This window comes from Pan troglodytes, chromosome 4 (assembly GCF_028858775.2).
Source record: "Pan troglodytes isolate AG18354 chromosome 4, NHGRI_mPanTro3-v2.0_pri, whole genome shotgun sequence".
Classification (NCBI taxonomy): domain Eukaryota; kingdom Metazoa; phylum Chordata; class Mammalia; order Primates; family Hominidae; genus Pan; species Pan troglodytes.
In genome coordinates, this window is record NC_072402.2 from 58445105 (window position 1) to 58463790 (window position 18686).

The 18686-nt window shown below is 39.8% G+C and overlaps 1 protein-coding gene and 1 pseudogene across 1 annotated transcript in view; one reads left to right on the forward strand and one right to left on the reverse strand.

Moving 5' to 3' along the window:
• The window catches only part of ANKRD55 (ankyrin repeat domain 55), a 134173-nt gene that overhangs the window by 30624 nt on the left and 84863 nt on the right, over nucleotides 1–18686 (forward strand). The gene's annotated exons all lie outside the window — the stretch shown is intronic.
• Nucleotides 8902–10260, reverse strand: LOC738164 (glycoprotein-N-acetylgalactosamine 3-beta-galactosyltransferase 1-like; annotated as a pseudogene).

The window sequence follows — 18686 nt, forward strand, 5'->3', positions numbered from 1 at the left end:
CCCTTGAGATAATATTGTTGCAAGACTTCCTCCCCACAGAATGAAATCTCTTCTTTTCCACTCCCACGGTATGAAGGTCACTTTGCATGTTTGTTCCCTCAACTGGTACATGTGGAAAGTTCGAAGGTATTTTTCCCTTTAAAATGTTAGAAAGAAACTCTCTTCTTCTCATATGACTGATACTTTCTAAAACACTCTTATCATCTCAGGCAATACACCCTGAGGGACTGGAGAAGACATGAGAAATGGTAAAAATGTTTCTGCTCACAAAATTACTACAGCCTGCTGCACAAGGCAAAGGGTCTCGTTTAAGAGCAAGAAGACACAAGTGCCTATCTATGTCAGAGTAGTAATTTGGATAATAATAACAACAGGCACACTTTGTTTTTTTTTTTTCTTTAACTTTCATTTTAAGTTTAAGGGTACATGTGTAGGATGTGCAGGTTTGTTACATAGGTAAATGTGTGCCATGGTTGTTTGCTGCACAGATAATCCCATCACCTAAATATTAAGCTCGGCATCTATTAGCTCTTCTTCCTGATGCTCCCCCTCTCCCCACACCACCCCCTCTGACAGGCTCCAGTGTGTGTTGTTCCTCTCCATGTGTCCATGTGTTCTCATCATTCAGTTCCCACTTATCAGTGAGAACATGTGGTGTTTGGTTTTTTGTTCCTGCATTAGTTTGCTGAGGATAATGGCTTCCAACTCCATCCATGTCCCTGCAAAGGACATGACCTCGTTCTTTTTTATTGCTGCATAGTATTCCATGGTGCATATGTATCACATTTTCTCTATCCAATTTATCATTGATGGGCATTTAGGTTGATTCCATGTTTTTGCTAACAGTGAATAGTGCTGCTATTGCGATATGCATGCAAGTATCTTTATAATAGAATGATTTCTATTCCTTGGGGTATATACCTAGTAACGGGATTGCTGGGTCAAATGGTATTTCTGCCTCTTGGTCTTTGAGGAATCACCCCACTAATTAACACACTTTGAATATTTACTCTGGGCCAGGCACTGCTTTAAGCACTTCATATGAATTAATTCATTTAGCTCTCAGAACAGCCCTAAGAGGGAGGCACTATTCTTATCCATTTGGCAAGTGAAGAACGGACATAGAGATGTTAAGCAACTTGCCTAAGGTCACATAGCTATCAGGTAAGTGGCAGTGCCAGAATCAGACTCTAGAGGTGAGGCCCCAGAGCTTGTGCTCTTACTATTTTTCTATATGTATGCTTTGTGTCACCTGATATATTTGAAAAAAGTCACATGAGACTAATTTTGTTTCAATGCCAGCCAGCTGTATCAATGACCTTTAACCTGTTCTTGCATGGCCAAAGAGTTCCAGATTGACTCAGGGCCCAGGTGAAGGTCCACAGAGACTCTTTATTACCAGTGGGTGGCAATGTTGTCCCATGAAGACATCGTGGTGCAGTGTAAGGCCTGGCATGCTCCTTAAAGGTGGAAAGACGCCACTTTGTGGATAGGTCATTCTGGGTACCCCTAAGAATGCAGTTTCTTCAAAGCATTCAGGATAATCCCGCAGGAGGAGAGAGGGAATTAGAGGAATGCCCAGGAAACTGTTCATTGAAGTGATTCTTCCCGTCCTGCCATAATATCTCCAGTATGTCTCAATCATAAATAAGACATTTGTCTTCCCACTAGGGCATGTCTTTCTTAGGGACAGAAATTCTGTAGCCTTTGTAACAACAATTTTACTAGCATATGGTAGATGAGTAAATGGATGAATGAGTTCTTCAGAGGCAATCAATTCTGTTTCAAGGAACAATCTAAGAAAGAGCTTCAGAGTCCTCTGTGGTTGTCCAAAATGAATCCAGACATCATTGGTGACCCTAGGATGTGTTTAGTCACCCAAGAATCCTCAGAATAGAATAAACCAAAGAAAGCCTCCCCAGATTACCCTGGTCTGAACTCTTGAAATTGCAATACCCAATGTGCCCTTCCACTGACCTGGCCCTTTTGCAAAAGGGTCACAGCTTAGGCAGAACAAATGTCAAGCTAACTTCTGGGTAATTTCAACAAAATGGGCCCAGTAACCAATGCAGTCAAGGGCTTTCCCAAAGAGCTCCATAATAACCCAAGGACAGAGCCACCATATGAAGCTCTAAAAAAGGAACTTTTTGTAAAACTTGAGATACTCTAAGGAAGGTCCTCTAATCTAAAACATTTTTAATAGCCTATTACATGTCTGACATACCAGTATTAATGCTAAGCCCTTGACATTGGATAATTTATGATACATCCAGAAATCAGTTAGGTTTTTTGACCATGAAAAATGAAGGAAAGAAATGATCTTAAGGCTGTCTATTCTTCCAATTTTTAGGTAAAAATTAATAAAAATTAAAATACATACCTATGTCTTTTAAAAAAAAACCTACTAGAGTATTTATAAAGGTCAGAATTAGCAAAATACATACTTTTTTCTTTTTTAGGATGTTATCAAACAGCAAGGACTTGCTTTCTTAGTTATAGATATGCTAGGCTCTGTGTACCCCCTTAGTATTAGTTTATTAAAGCTAGTAAGCCTGAATTTGGTTTATTCTGACAGGTATAAAAGAACATAAATTCATTATAGAGAATTTGAAAAATATAGAAAGTTCTGAAGAATATCCAAGAGATTATCTCTATAGACTTTTTGATGCACGTTCTTCCAGGCTTTTACAGACTTTTACACATTTCATATATATACATATTACAATTAAAACACAATTGTAGAGATGAGGTCTTGCTATGTTGCTCAGGCTGGTCTCCAACTACTGGTCTCAAGTGATCCTCTCACCTCGGCCTCTTTTTTTTTTTTTGAGACAGAGTCTCACTCTGTCACCCAGGCTGGAGTGTAGTGGTGCGATCTCGGCTCACTGCAAGCTCCGCCACCCGGGTTCATGCCATTCTCCTGCCTCAGCCTCCCAAGTAGCTGGGACTACAGGCGCCCGCCACCACGCCCAGATAATTTTTTTGTATTTTTAGTAGAGACAGGGTTTCACCGTGTTAGCCAGGATGGTCTCGATCTCCTGACCTTGTGATCCGCCCACCTCGGCCTCCCAAAGTGCTGGGATTACAGGCGTGAGCCACCAAACCAAGCCACACCCAAGTTTTTTTTTTTTTTAACTTTGAACATGGTAATTTATCTTATGCATTATTTAAATCAACTGTTTAAAAATGTTCAAAAGCCACTTTAAGAAACATTTAAAAATACATTTTTCTGACTTAATGGTGACCACTTAAAATAAGCAAGTCACCAGACATTTTTAAACCATTCATAACACCATTACCTTAAATAATTGTTGGATTCCAAAACACAAACATTCACTACGTAGTACAACACACTGCTTAGCAGTAAGATTAGTTTCCCTCTGATAAAATACTTCATGTAGGTTATTAATTTGCCGGGCCCTGCAAAGTTATTAAAATTTAACTAATATAAACTGAAAACTAGAGAGGTAAGGGAATTGAAATAGAGCACAATTCAACCCTAAAACTTTAGAGCTGGTTTCTCTAAAGAGAATTTGTAAAATTCCTTATTCCACCCTTTGTTAAAGTTTTTATTTCAACTCTTATATATAAACACGTGTTTGGGTTTTTTGGGGTTTGTTTGTTTGTTTGTTTGTTTGTTTGTTTTGAGACAGAGTCTCACTCTGTCGCCCAGGCTGGAGTGCAGTGGCGCGATCTCGGCTCACTGCAAGCTCTGCCACCCGGCTTCACACCATTCTCCTGCCTCAGCCTCCTGAGTAGCTGGGACTACAGGCGCCCGCCACCACGCCTGGCTAAATTTTTTGTATTTTTAGTAGAGACGGGGTTTCACCATGTTAGCCAGGTTGGTCTTGATCTCCTGACCTCGTGATCCACCTGCCTCGGCCTCCCAAAGTGCTGGGATTACAGGCGTGAGCCACCGCTGCCCAGCCCCTAAACACGTGTTTTTAAATCAACAGAGATAACATTAACATTTAGCATAGGATCTATCACAGGTTGTCTCCCAGATTGCTTCAGTATGTTTCTGTCAGGCCCACTATAAAGCAGAAAAACAAAGCAAATGGGTTTTGTTTTTTTTTGTTTTTGAGAAAAGGGTGAGTGGAAGAATCCAAATAAATTTACTTCCTTTAATAATTGTAGATGTGGCTAGGCGCGGTGGCTCACGCCTATAATCCTAGCACTTTGGGAGGCTGAGGCAGGCGGATCACCTGAGGTTGGGAGTTCAAGACCAGCCTGACCAACATGGTGAAACCGCGTCTCTACTAAAACTACAAAATGAGCTGGGCGTGGTGGTGCATGCCTGTAACCCCAGCTACTCAGGAGGCTGAGGAAGGAGAATTGCTTGAACCCAGGAGGCAGAGGTTGCGGTGAGCCAAGATCACGCCTGGGTAACAAGAGCGAAACTCCATCTCAAAAAAAGAAAAAAAAAACAGTAATAATAATAATTGTAGATGCAGAATTAATTTAAAATTCTAGATTTTTAAGTAGGGCAACTATCTTGAGAGCCAGCAGGCATTATTCTTAGACTCTTACTTTCAATCTCATAGGGAAACCCAGTTCGTAGGTTTAAAATTATCAATTAAGTAATAAAAATTTTAATCACTATTAATAGCCAAATTAAGCCTTTGAAGGCAGCATTTAAGAGTAACTAGAAAATGGGAATTAGTAATAAAACAAATAAAGAAGGGCAATAAATACAAAGCAGAAACTGTCAAAGAATAATAGTCTAATGAACTGAAAACAAATGGAGAATAAAATGCTAGATATAATTTAATCAATCAAGGGATTCTTTCAAGTACAAAAGTGCATCAGCCTGCTAATAACTATGGTTTGACAGTCTCAAAGAAGTGAAAAATTAATACTCAAGAAAACAATTGTGAAAATAACCAGTTAGCAAATTTAATGCTCAAATCCAATTCCATATTCAAATAATATTAAAAGCCGATCAGTGGTTTATTTTCGTATCTCATTACAGTAAGAAAAACTCCTCTGAAATTTATGATATTTGAAAACAAACTGCGACAAAAATTGGCTTTATCTATGAACTTTCCACTAGAAAATATAAGCATACCATCATTAGAGAACATAAGACATCAAAAGCCTTATGTTTTAAAACCATACTAAAATAATTTATCTAAATAACGAAGATCTTAATCTAAAAGATAGTGAATACATCATCATCATGAAATCTGGTTTTATGTGCTCTATGAAATACTTGGAGAATTGTTTTTGTTTTTGCTTTATTAGGTCACACAAAACAGAATGAATTGGCAGAAAAGTGCCCTGTATGTTATAAAATAGCATTTACTACTTCAATTTAAATTTTTTTTACTAACAATTGTAGACCTTTTTGATGACACTGATTTTATGTATGCTTTTAATAAATTTTGTACTTATTAGTACTTAATGAACCCTTCCTGCCTCAATATAAAATTACTAAACTTGGAGAATTACAGATTTTATCGTGGACCCTGATATTAGTCACTTTGGAGAAGCTACAAATTTGGCCAAAATGAAGGATCCAATGACCCTTTAAATTATCTTTATTTTATATTTAATATTATGTGATCCTGGACTACACTGATTTAAAACATGCTTTTTGGAAAATGTCTTAATAATGGGGCAGTAATCTTCAGTGTGTTTCAAACACTATTTGCACCAAAATCATGTAGGTATTGGCAGTGGTTCTCAAACTAGGATGACAAAGACACCTGCAGAGTTTGCTTAAACACAACTGCTGGCCCCTGCCCCTGTTCCTAGAGTATCTGATTTAGTAGATCTGAGATGGGGCCCTGAGAGAGGTTGCATTTCCAACAGGTTCCCAGGTGATGTTGATGCTGTTTGTTGGGACCACACTTTTGACAATCACTGTCCTAGGGTATTTGGTAAGAATGCATATACTCTTGGGCCCCATGCTTAAGTTAGAATTTCTGAGTCTGGGGTCTGCAGATCAGCATTTTAACAACATCCTAGGCAAGTATGCTAACCACAGTTTAAGAATCACTATGATAATTTGGCTGGGTTAATTTGGGTATTACTGGCCAATGTATCAGATGTCATATATCATATAAATAAAAATGGAAATAATGCTAAATGACTAACTCCAAGCCTGATACAGTTCAAATGAACACACAGGGTTTGAATATAAATCCTGCCTCTGTTACTTACTAGCTTTGTGAAAGTGACAAAGTTACTTTAATTCTCCAGGCCTCAGTTTCCTTATCTATAACATGGGAATAACACCCAAATTTTGAGCATTAACACTATTATACACAGATTATCTAAGCACAATAGTTAGCACACAGTAGGCACTCAATAAATACTAGCTATTACTTATTAAGAAATGTATGAAATATTTCCTTCAGTATCTGGTCAAAGCAAATTTTTTATTCACTTAAATGCAATAGCTACACTCCAAGGTAATAGAATAATAATACAATCTTCTATTTATTGCTTCCTATTCTGGGACAGACAGTGTTCTAAGAACCTTACATTTATTTAATCCTCACAAAAATCCTGTGAGGTAGGTAGTATTATCATCCCTAATTTACAGATGAGAAAATTGAGACACGGAAATATTAAATAAAATTGCTCAAGGTTACAAAAACAGTAAGTGTTGGAGCAAGAATTTAAACCCAAGCAAGTCTGACTCTAGAGCCCAGGATTCATGACAACATTCATTTCCTATGAGCAAATCTTAAGGTTTTTGGATATTTATAGTAAACCATTTATACTTCTAGTCAAGTAACACATATGAAAATTCATGTCCACACTATGGTAAAGAGTTGTTCAAAGAATAAAATGAATGCCTTGAAATTTTGGCAGATGATACTACCATGATAATAGGTAAAAACTGGTGCATGTTTTCACTATGTGGACAGAGTAATCCATGGTTAGCCAATGAAATGAACATCCTCTCAAATAAACCATTCAAAGAGTCATGACTTTGACATGTTTTGGCACAATAAATAGAAATTATTTAGCTAGCCAGGCGCTGTGGCTCATACCTGTAATCCCAGCACTTTGGGAGGCGGAGGTGGGTAGATCACCTGAGGTCAGGAGTTCAAGACCAGCCTGGCCAACATGGCAAAACCCCATCTCTACTAAAAATACAAAAATTGGCTGGGCATGGTGGCACACGCCTGTAATCCCAGCTACTCGGGAGGCTGAGGCAGGAGAATCGCTTGAACCTGGGAGGCAGAAGTTGCAGTGAGCCGAGATCGCGACACTGCACTCCAGCCTGGGGGACAGAGTGAGACTCTGTCTCCAAAAAAAGAAATTATTTAGCTAAACAGCAGAGTCAGTGGCATGACAGCCATGTAAAATTGGCATAATGATAAACATAAGGGAAATGTAAATCTTTTGTGCCACTAAAAATAATCTCATAGAAAGTCTGTAAAATATTCTGTTATGACACACTCAGTATTGCTAAAGATAATAAAAATAAAAATGTTCTTTCCTTTCAGAAAGTCTTTAAACAGAGTCACTAAAAATAGAATGAAACATTTGTGAATGTTTTTGATGACAGCCTTGAATAGGTATTCTGCGTTGTTAGAATTATCCATTGGCAAGACAATTATCCCAAAATAGTAAGTCAGCATCAACCTTCAGACTGTTATTTATAAGTTAAGTATCTACTCTTTCAATATATCACATTTAAGCACTCTGCATTTTCTATTTTTTTAATTAATTCTTGTCAAAATCTTGCATTCAAAATAATCTTGCCAGTGTAACTAATAGCCTCCTTAGATCCTAAAAATGAATTTTAAAACTCTGCTTTAAACAAGTTATGAAAGGCACAAACACGTTCTCATCTCTCAACAGGATGAGAATGAAAGAAATCATAACTATGTAGTTAGAAAGAGTTTAAAATAATCAATTTAAAATGTCACTTAGTAATTCCTGAGAGTGGCACTGATACAAGAAAAGCATCCTCAAATAGCATTAAATTTATTATTAGTTACCCATAATTAACAATGGGTAAATTTGGGAACAAATATAAAATACATGTTCACAGAATGCTGTGAATACTTTGAGTAAATTAATATTAATAGTGGAGAATGGTATTCAAGGGTGGCTAAACATATTTAGAAAAGAGACAACAGAGATTCCGTAAAGGATTACTAATTAGAATCAAATATATAATATAGTCAAGGCCCATGATAATTTTAAAGTGCGGTTTTATTAAGGAACTTCAGGATAAGTGCCAGTCTTATTTTAGCTTCTTCTGGAAGAAATACTGCCAATTATAAATAATCACAGCAAAATTTCCATTAGACAAAAACTATATGTGTTGGGGGGGTTGGATCATTTATATCATCCTGCAAATATAAACTCAACTCTTGAGCTGTATTAACAACACTGAGCAACAATATTTCTTTATAAAATTTTCTTTTTTTTTTTTTTTTTTTTTGAGATGGAGTCTCACTCTGTCGCCCAGGCTGGAGTGCAATGGTGCGATCTCGGCTCACTGCAAGCTCCGCCTCCCCAGTTCAAGCAATTCTCCTGCCTCAGCCTGCTAAGTAGCTGGGACTACAGGTGTGCGCCACCACGCCCAGCTAATTTTTGTATTTTTAGTGGAGATGAGGTTTCACCATGTTGGCCAGGGTGGTCTCAATCTCCTGACCTCGTGATCCACCCGCTTCGGCCTCCCAAAGTGCTGGGATTACAGGAGTGAGCCACTGCACCCAGCCCTAAAATTTTCTTTAAGGCAGATCTGTTTATTACTAATATGGTGCAGTGTAGTTTTAGCAAATTCAATTGTTTTAGTTTCTCAGTAACAATAATACAGATGGTCAAAAATAGACAACAAAATCTCTTTTCTAGTTCCTCTACTTGGCCACCATTTTAAAAACACAAGTTCTTCTTATATATATAGATATATTTTTATATGACTGTATCAAAACACATTTTAACAGACTTCACAGCTCATTTAAAGCTTCAGTTTATAGTCATTCAAGTGAAAGATTTCTATATGGAATGTTCACTTAGAATTCCTCACTGGGATTCCAGTGCTCTATGTCAGAAATGCAGAAGTCCTTCTTCAGGGCAATGCTAGACATTTTACCTTTGTTCATTCATAATTTTCTTTCAAGGGTTTCCTGACTTCACTTTTGTGCCTTCATTTTTGTTTGCTTGACTAATTTCCTTTAGTATATTTTCAGGTAAGGTAGCTTGATATCTGTATAAATAACCATATGGATGAAGATGATAAACGAGGTATTCTAACACATACACAGTTGTAAAATCAACATAGTGAAAAGAAACTGCAAGATCGGAACAGCAACCAGGACCCTCTACAGGAGGATAATAGTTGTAATTCCAGTACCAAAAGGTTCTAGGTAGATAACCTTTATTAAATGGTGTTCTGAAACAAAGGGATGAAAAGTTTCTTTTCCAGTTGGATCTCTGGAATCTCCTGCTTCTACATTTATAATTTCCATGCATCTCCCCAGTGCTAAGTCTTCAGTGGAGGAACTACGTGACACTTGTCTGTTTTAAATGCATCAAGAAATCTTTTCAAGGCTTTCTTTGCTTAGTAAATATCCTGCTCCTCCACTCATACAGCCCTGTTTTACAAAGGGCTTAAATCTTCTCCTAAAATAAATGGGTTCTTTAGAATCATATTTTGAAAGAAGCCATCTCAAATTATCTAGTATGAAATATGTGTCATCATCTGCTTTCAAAAAACAATCAGCATCTTCTAAATGATGTTCATGAACATACTGAAAAGGTTTAATTGTTTTCCAGTATAGCTCATCTCTGCCTTCTTTGGTTTTCAATCCCACAGCAGGAAAGTCTTTATTTTCTTCTGAACTCATAAAAAATACTTTTAGACAACGCTGGGCCCATGTAGCTTTGACATGATTGGCCTTTTTCTCTAGGTTTTGAGAGCCTGTCATAACCCAGCAAAGAATTTTAACTTGCTAATGGAGGTTTTCAGCGATGTCTATGTTCTCATCTTTACGTTGGCTAGAATCTGCATTGAAGTTCATTTGTCCTTCTAGATGATTCTGTCCATTATCATCTGAATGCCTCGCATGAGGATCATTATGAAGAACATTAGTCTGGGTGTCACCCTCTTCTCCCAACAAAATACTAAGTAGCTGAGAAAATAAAATAAACCCTATTGCCGATCCACAGAGGAAGGTTAAAAAATTCAGCCAGGATTTAGAGGCCATCTCGGAAAGTGTATTTCTGACATCGGCCGTGGCTCCCTCTTGCCCCTCCTGGGGGGCAGAGAGGGCGACGACATGGGACCGGCGACCTTTGCTTCTCTGGGCACCCGCAGAAGTGGCTCCTGGACGCTAGCCGAGGCCGCCAACTGCCGCCCAGATCAGTCTCCGGCAGCAGCGGCAGAGTTTTAAATAAAATATAATCTGCGTGTCTTCACATGCTTCTTTCTTCCTATTTCTTCATGTTTCTTCCATTTTCTACCCTCAGAGTCTCTCACCCTGTGTGTATTCTGGAATCTCTCTTTATGCACCCGTACGGAAGTCTATCTGTTTAAAGCAGTTAGAGAGGCAAGACCATTCAAAACATGCTCCTCATGTAAGCAGTGTGGAAAGAAACATAGATGACAAATAGATGAGAAAGAGAGAGAGAGAGCAGCAATAGGAAGGAGACAAGGAAGGACTGAGGTGTTGTTTGTTTATGTAGATCTTTTAGACATCTTAATAAGTGGGTTTCTGATTGTCAGTAGAAAAAAACTTTCCTGCTCTCATTTTAGATTCCTTTAAGATCGTCAATCATACTTTTCTTTGTACTTGTTATTTCTACATCATGCTTCCTCATTTCTATAGAAATTCTCTGTACAGTTTCTAAGTTTGTGCCCAATTATTTGCATTGACCGCAACTTAGATTGGCTCTTTCTAAATAACTTCTAGGGAAGCTCCTTCATTTCCTATTTCCTTGTTGTGCTGTGGTTTAGTGTACATCGCAGGGCCAGAAGGAATTCTGAAGTACATGCTATTCTGCTTCACACGTCTTCCTTTTCCCCCTACACTGTGCTTCACTTTATGTCTAAATTCCTTCTAAACAGGTTTGGTGGTCATCTAGCCAAGAGAGGTCATCTTCAGTGACAGGAAGCTCACTACTCCTTGAGGTGACTCGGTCCATTTTTATAAGCTCTAATAATAATTAGAATACCTGTCTCTCTGTCACTCTCACCCACTGCTATTTCTAACTACTGGAGTCTCACACAGCAATTTAACCATAAAATTGTTTGCACAAAAGCCCTTTGAAAAACAACTCTATTTACAATAGTATGAGAAAGAATAAAATACTTAGGAATAACCAAGGAGGTAAAAGACTGGTACACTGAAAACTACAAAGCATTGCTGAAAGAAATTAAGGAAAACACCAGTAAATGGAAAGACATTTTATGTTCCATGAATTAGAAAACTTAATATTATTAAGATGCCAATACTACACAAAGCAATCTACAGATTCAATATAATCTCTGTCAAAATCCCAATGATGTTTTCTACAGAAATAGAAAAATCATCCTAATATTCATATTGAATTTCAGGAGACCCCAAAATAGCCAAAACAATCTTCAAAAAGAACAGTTGGAGGTTTCACACTTCCTGATTTCAAAACTTACTACAAAGCTACAGTAATGAAAACAGTGTGGTACTGGCATACAGACAGACATATAGATCAGTAGAATAGAACTGAAAGTCCAGAAATAATCCCATACATTTATGGTCAACTGATTTTCCACAAGAGTGCCAAGACCATTCAATAGGGAAAGAATAGTTGCTATGACTTGAATGTTCCCACTGAAAGTTGTGTTGAAATTTAACTGTCATTGTACCAGTATTAAGAGGTGGGCTTTTTAGAGGTGATTGGAGCACGAGGGCTCTGCTCTGATGAATTGATTAATACTGTTATATTAGGAGTGAGTTAGATATCTTCTGGTATGGGTGCCTGATAAAAACAATGAGTTTGGCCTGATTTCCTCTTCTGTCTCAGATACTCGCTTCTGCTTTTCACCCTTCTGCCATGAGATCATCCTCACCACATGTTGGCATCATGCCCTTGGACTTCCTGGCCTCAAGAACCATGAGCCAAATAAGTTTATTTATAAATTACCCAGTCTATAGTATTGTGTTATAGCAGCAGGAAACAGACTAAGACAATAGTATTTTCAATGAACAATGTTGGAAAAACAGGATAGCCACGTGGAAAAAAATGTATTTGGACCCTTACTTTACACCATATATAAAAGTTAACTCAAAATGGATCAAAGACCCAAACATAAGACCTAAAACTGTAAAACTCATAGAAAAAAGCCTAGGGAAAAGCTTCATGACACTGGATTTGGCAATGATTTCTTGGCTATGACATCAAATGCACAGACAACAGAAGAAAAAATCAACAAATTAGACTACATCAAAATTAAAAGCTTTGTCATCAAAGGACACTATCAACAGAATGAAAAGGCAACCCACAGAATGAGAGAAAATATTTGCAAATCATATACCTGATAAAGGTTTAATATTCAGAATACATAAAGAACTCCTACAACCCAGCAACAAAAAGCCAAACAACTCAATTAAAAATGGGCAAAGGATTTGAATAGACATTTCTTGAAAGATATGCCTATAGCCAATAAGCACGTGGAAAAATGCTCACTGTCACTAATATTAGAGAAATGCAAATCAAAACCACAATGAAATACCACTTCACCCTCATTAGGATGGCTATTATTTTTTTTAAAACCCAAACAATAAATAATAAGTGTTAGCAAGGATACGGGGAAATTGAAACTCTTGTGCACTTTGGTGGAAATACAAAATGGTGCAGCCGTTTGGAAGACAGTAAGGTGGTTCCTTCAAAAATTAAAAATGGAATTATCACATGATCTAGCAATTCCACTTCTGAGTATATACCCAAAAGAATTAAAAGCAGGAATGCAAAAAGATTTGTAGACCCGTGTTCACAGCAGCATTATTCACAATAGCCAAAAGATGGGAACAACCCAAGTGTCCACTGACAGGTAATGAATAAACAAAATGTGATGCATACATACAATTAAATATTATTAAATCTTAAAAAGGGAGAGAATTCTGACACATTCTACAGCATGGATGAACCTTGAGGACATTATGCTAAGTGAAATAAGCCAGTCACGAAAGGACAACGGTTATTGATTCCACATACATGAGGTGCCTTTAGTAGTCAAATTCATAGACAGAAAGTAGAATGGTGGTTTCCAGGGACTGGGGATGGGAAAGAATGGGAAGTTACAGTTTAATGAGTACAGAGATTTGGAAGATGAAAAGATGAGTTTTAGTGATGGTTACACAACAGTGTGAATGGACATAATGCAATTGAACTGTAAGTACACTTAAGTGGTTAAAATTTCAAATTTTATGTATCTTTTACCACATTTTTTTTCCTTTTTTTTTTTGAGACAGAGTCTCACTCTGTTGCCCAGGCTGGAGTGCAGTGGCGCGATGTTGGCTCACTGCAAGCTCCACCTCCCGGATTCACGCCATTCTCCTGCCTCAGCCTCCTGCACAATTTTTTTAATTAAAAAAACTCTTTAACTATCTGAAGGCTACTATCATGACCCTTGGAATAATCTTCAGAGTAGACACATTTATTTCCTTCAACCATTCTTCACGTGACATGATTAAAGTCCATTCATACCTCCAGTCACTCACCTCTGAATGTTCTCCAGCCACTATACCCCTGTTTAATTGAGACCGTAGACCTCAATATGACACTGACCAGTTAAGAATGGAAAAGGCCTATCACTGCCCTCAATATGGCTACTAGATTTGGTAATTCAGCCAGACTTCCTACTAATTTATTACAATGCTGTTTATTTCTATAGAGCTAATTTTCCAGCTAAAACTCCAAGTTCTTTTTTAAAACGTTTTATCAGTCAGAACTTTTTCAGTGATTAAAAAGAAAATCCAAACGAATACACAAAATCTATGTAAATTGACTTAAGCTGGAGGCATCACATTACTTGACTTCAAATTATACTACAAGGCTATAGTAACCAAAATAGCACGATACTGGCATAAAAACAGCCACGTAGACCAATGGAACAGAATTGAGATTCCAGAAACAAGTTCACACATTTACAGTCAACTCATTTTTAACAAAGGCACCAAGACATACATTTGGGAAAGGACAGTCTCTTCAATAAAAGGTGCTGGGAAGACTGGATATCTATATGCAGAAAAATAAAACTAGACCCCTATCTCTCACCATATACAAAAGTCAAATCAAAATGGATTAAAGATTTAAATGTAACACATGAAACTACCAGAAAACATTGGGGAAATGCTTCAGGAGATTGACTTAGGCTAAGATTTCTTTTTTCTTTTTCTTTTTTTTTTTTTTTTGATTGGGGTGGGGGTGGCGGGGTTGCGGGGGCAGGGCAGAGAAAAGCTCTCCACCTTTCTCTGGTAAGAGAAAGATGTCACCAGGTGGCTTCCAGGTTCATGGGTGGTAGAATAAAGTGACAGTATTGTTCTCGACAACCCCAGTCAACATATCAAACGTATCATTGCTTTTCATGGGCTCTAATTGGGTCACATCCCTGAATCCATCTCCACGGCCAGGATAATGCTAGTGCTGAGTGGCTTAGTTCTAAGCCACATGTTCTGCCCCTGACCAGGGATATAGCCAATTCCACTGAATCAGCCTGTGGGCTAGAAGAGGAGAGGAAGTCGTCCCTAGAGAATAATCAGGTTTATCTTATCAACAGGGAGAGAGGAAGTTGAGTGCAAAAACTACATACTTAACCACCCTTCAATCAGTTCAACTGGATATTTTGTGGACCAAGATATTGTTACCGGGGGTCCTTGTTCTTAGAGCTCCCAAGATGGTGGCGGGGGGCTTCCAAGATGGTAGCAAGCCTCGTGTTATCTGACCTGGGGTTCTTGGCCTCACGTATTCCAAAGAATGGAATCTTGGGCCATGCAGTGAGTGTTATAGCTCTATTAGAAGCCGTGGGTCACGGAAGAGAACCTAGAACCTAGTGACTAGCGTTCAGCTCGATTAGGATGAACCCAGGCAGTTAGCCGTGCAGGAACAATGGCAAGCCTTTAGCCCGATTGGGAGCAGCAATGGGTGCCTCGCTGGATCAGGAGCACAGCGGTCACCCTGCTGGATCCAGAGGGATAGAAGTCAGCGGCGGGTCTGCGACAGCAGCAAACAGCAGTGGTGGACAGTGAGCGAAAGCTCAGCTCGAGCCGTAACAAACACGGACCAGAAGAGTGTGCGGTTAAAAGATTTAATAGAGTGAAAACAGAGCTCCCATACAAAGGGAGGCGACCCAGAGAGAGTAGCCGTTGCCAGCTCGAATGCCTGGGTTTAAATCCCGGTCATTGTCCCTCCCACTGTGCTCTCAGACAATAGATGATTGGCTATTTCTTTACCTCCTGTTTTTGCCTAATGAGCATTTTAGTGAGCTCTCTTTACTACCTGATTGGTTGGGTGTGAGCTAAGTTGCAAGCCCTGTGTTTAAAGGTGGATGCAGTCACCTTCCCAGCTAGGCTTAGGGATTCTTAGTCAGCCTAGGAAATCCAGCTGGTCCTGTCTTTCAATATGTTACTCTACCTTTAGCTCTATTAAATACTATCTAATTAGATTTCTGGCAAGATATTTTGGGGATCATAATTCTATCAGGCAATGCATTCATTGTTTCTCTCAGCTGTATGTGGTCCACAGTGTGATGAATGTGTCTTGCATATTTTATTGCACTCAGTGATGAATGGATTGTGAATACATTTATGTCTGTTATATAGGCACATTATATAACATATGAACAGGCTGCTAAACACAGAGCTCCTCAGCCCACCTCCAGGATCTTCCTCCTGAAGTGATATCACCAGCATCTTTGGATGTGGTCACACAACCAGATACCAGCTCCATCTTTGTCCTGTTTCTGGGCCCTATTTCTTGTTCCCAAATATACTGTGAGAAATCTTAACAAAATGTCTAGAGTCCTGGGAAGGTTCCTAATGGGGACTAATGTTCTGTGCAATGTATGGACTTTTTGTCTAATCATCATCAACAAGAGACTATTTTCTCTACATGTCCCAGATTTCTAATGCTTTCTAAATGCACCAAAAAAATTTTTTTTAAGTAGCAGTAGTCACAGCAAATATATACACTATTATATGCCAGGCCTTGTTCTAAAAGCACACAGAATTAAATATTAACTCATTTTTTTCCTCACAACAAACTTATAAGAGAGGTAGGTAGTTATCCTAATTATCATCATTATTACCTTCATTTTAAAGACAAAGAAACTGGCCAGGAACAGTGGCTTACACCTATAAATCACAGCACTTTGGGAAGCCAACATGGGAGGATCATTAGCGACCAGCCTGGGCAACATGGCAAAACCCCATCTCTACAAAAAATACAAAAATTAGCTGGGCGTGGTGGTGCATGTCTGTAGTCCCAGCTACTCAGGAGGCTGAGATGGGTGGATCACTTGGGCCTGGGAGGTCAAGGCTGCAGTGAGCCAAGATCACGCCACTGCACTCCAGCCTGGATGACCCAACGAGACCCTATCTCAAATAAACAAACAAACAAACAAAAACAAGGAAACTAAGGCCTGGAGAGGGGACGGCCCAAATCCACACAGCTGGTCAGTGCAAGCTGATACTGAGGTTGTCCGGCTCCATAGTCCTTGCGCTCATCACAGGAGTGGCATTTGACCTGGACACCCCTCCTCTTTCACTTCTGGCCCCCAGGCAAATGTGCAAGTGAGTCTGCCTAAAACAAACAAACGAAAACAACAAAATACTACCGTGAGTAAGTTAGGGAACAACTACTCACTTTACAAAACAGTTTGTTGTCATAAGTGAATCATTTCCAATAACAAGTTCCTTTGGGGACAGACAGGTCAACCGGCTAAAAGTCACTTATGACTTCCCAAAAATACTGGGACAGAGAAACCGAGGCAAAGGGTTAGGACCACTGCCAACGAAAGATCTATTCGAACTGAAAACTAAAAAGTATCTTTGACATAATGTCCACATTAGCAGAAAAACACAACTTAAAAAAACCTTTTTCTCTTTTTTTACTTTTTTTTTTTTGAGATGGAGTTTCACTCTTGTTGCCCAGGCTGGAGTGCAATGGCGCCATCTCGGCTCACCGCAACCTCCACCTCCTGGGTTCAAGCAATTCTCCTGCCCCAGCCTCCCGAGTAGCTGGAATTACAGACATGCGCCACCAGGCCCAGCTAATTTTTTGTATTTTTAGTAGAGACGGAGTTTCTCCATGTTGGTTAGGCTGGTCTCAAACTCCTGATCTCAGGTGATCCACCCACCTCAGCCTCCCAAAGTGCTGCGATTACAGGCGTGAGCCACCACACCTGAACAGTGGCTATGCTTGGGGGCAGAAGAGGCGTGCATGGGAGGAACTGTGTGAGTCGATCAACACAGCCTCTCCCTGGAGGCCTCCTCTTGAGCAGAACTCACCTCCCAGTCCTCCCCGTTCTCCACTTGACCCACAGTTCTTTTGTTGTTGTTGTTTTGTTTTGAGACAGAGTCTCGCTCTGTCGCCCAGGCTAGAGTGCAGTGGTGCAATCTCGGCTCACTGCACCCTCTGCCTCCCGGGTTCAAGCAATTATCCTGCCTCAGCCTCCCAAGTAGCTGGGATTACAGGCACATGCCACCACACCTGGCTTATTTTTTTGTATTTTTAGTAGAGACTGGGTTTCTCCACATTGGCCAGGCTGGTCTTGAACTCCTGACCTCAAGTGATCCGCCCGCCTCGGCCTCGCACAGTGCTGGGATTACAGGCATGAGCCACTGCACCCGGCCCCACTTGACCCATAGTTCTGTTGTCGCCTTTCTTTTTTTTTTTTTAAGACAAGGTCTCACTCTGTTGTCCAGGCTGGAGTATAGTGGCACAATCATAGCTCACTGCTTGAACTCTGGGGCTCAAGCAATCCTCCTGCCTCAGCCTCCTGAGTACCTGGGACTACAGGTACCCACCACAATGCCCAGCTAATTTTTAAATTTTTTGTAGAGAGAGGGTCTCACTGTGTTGCCCAGGCTGATCTCGAACTCCTGGGCTCAAGCCATCCTCCCACCTTAGCCTCCCAAAGTGCTGAGATTACAGACCTGAGCCATCATGCCTGGCCTGATGTTGCCTTTGACCATGCTATTAGTTGGTTCAGTCGTGCACAAGGCATAATGCAGGTGGCTACCAAATTCAAAGGAGTTGCCTACAGTTCTGTTTCTTCTGGGAATGCCCTCTCATGAAATCTCAGGTGGTTGAAATGAAGAGACTTTCATGAAGGGACAGCTTGCAGAGATGAAGCAGGGCTGAAAGAATGAACTAGGGATGCTGAAGCTCCACAGACTAACATCAGTGGGAAGCCAATCCCATCCTTACAGCTAAGAAGGATGGGAGGGGACCATTTTATCAGGGAACCCAGAGAGACTGACTCTACAGAGGAAGAGACTGGCTCTGCCAAGAAAGAGCCTCCTGTTGGGAGAGAAGTGGCTCCTGCTGAACACTGCACTAGGGGAAGGCAGGAAGAAATGTCCCATCTCTCTCTTCTCCCCATCAGGCTCCTGCCCGTGCCTCTCATGGGCAAGCAAGAGGGTGAGGGAGCCTGGGTGGAGCACTCGGCAAGGGTCAGTCCTCAGGGTACAGAATAGGGTGGGAAAGGCTGCCTCACCCTCCACATCTGGAGAACG